Source organism: Arachis hypogaea, chromosome 13 (assembly GCF_003086295.3).
Source record: "Arachis hypogaea cultivar Tifrunner chromosome 13, arahy.Tifrunner.gnm2.J5K5, whole genome shotgun sequence".
Taxonomy (NCBI): Eukaryota; Viridiplantae; Streptophyta; class Magnoliopsida; order Fabales; family Fabaceae; genus Arachis; species Arachis hypogaea.
The window spans coordinates 78,417,542-78,418,540 of NC_092048.1; the positions used below are offsets into that span (position 1 = coordinate 78,417,542).

Sequence of the window (999 nt, forward strand, 5' to 3'; positions counted from 1 at the left end):
GCAGGGTTCTCAGGATCATAAGCTTCTTTTTCATAAGAAGCCTCTTGAGTACTGTTGGATGCAGCTTGCATTCCATGCAGACTCTGAGAGATCATATTGACTTGCTGAGTCAATATTTTATTCTGAGCCAATATGGCATTCAGAGTATCAACTTCAAGAACTCCCTTCTTCATAGGCGTCCCATTATTCATAGGATTCCTTTCAGAAGTGTACATGAACTGGTTATTAGCAACCATGTCAATGAGTTCTTGAGCTTCTGCAGGCGTTTTCTTTAGGTGAATGGATCCACCTGCAGAAGTGTCCAGTGACATCTTTGATAGCTCAGATAAACCATCATAGAATATATCCAGGATGGTCCATTCTGAAAGCATGTCAGAAGGACACTTTTTGGTCAACTGTTTGTATCTTTCCCAAGCTTCATAGAGGGATTCACCTTCTTTCTGTCTGAAGGTTTGAACATTAGCTCTAAGCTTGCTCAGCTTTTGAGGAGGAAAGTATTTGGCTAAGAAAGCCGTGACCAGCTTATCCCAAGAGTTCAGGCTGTCTTTGGGTTGAGAATCCAACCATAATCTAGCTCTGTCTCTTACAGCAAAAGGGAAAAGCATGAGCCTGTAGACTTCAGGATCTACTCCATTAGTCTTAACAGTATCACATATCTGCAAGAATTCAGTTAAGAACTGAAAAGGATCTTCAGATGGAAGTCCATGAAACTTGCAATTCTGCTGCATCTAAGAAACTAATTGAGGTTTTAGCTCAAAGTTGTTTGCTCCAATGGCAGGAATGGAGATGCTTCTTCCATGTAAATTGGAATTAGGTGCAGTAAAGTCACCAAGCATCTTCCTTACATTATTATTATTTTCGGCTGCCATCTCCTCTTCCTGTTCGAAAATTTCTGAAAGGTTATCTCTGGATTGTTGTATTTTAGCTTCTCTTAGTTTCCTTTTCAGAGTCCTTTCAGGTTCTGGATCTGCTTCCACAAGAATGTTCTTATCCTTGCTC

General features: G+C 40.4%; 1 non-coding gene across 1 annotated transcript; it reads left to right on the forward strand.

Moving 5' to 3' along the window:
- Positions 1-365: 365 nt before the first annotated feature.
- Positions 366-473, forward strand: LOC112739087 (small nucleolar RNA R71). Its single transcript, XR_003170027.1, has one exon. It is a non-coding gene; the product is annotated as a small nucleolar RNA R71 (small nucleolar RNA).
- Positions 474-999: the final 526 nt, after the last annotated feature.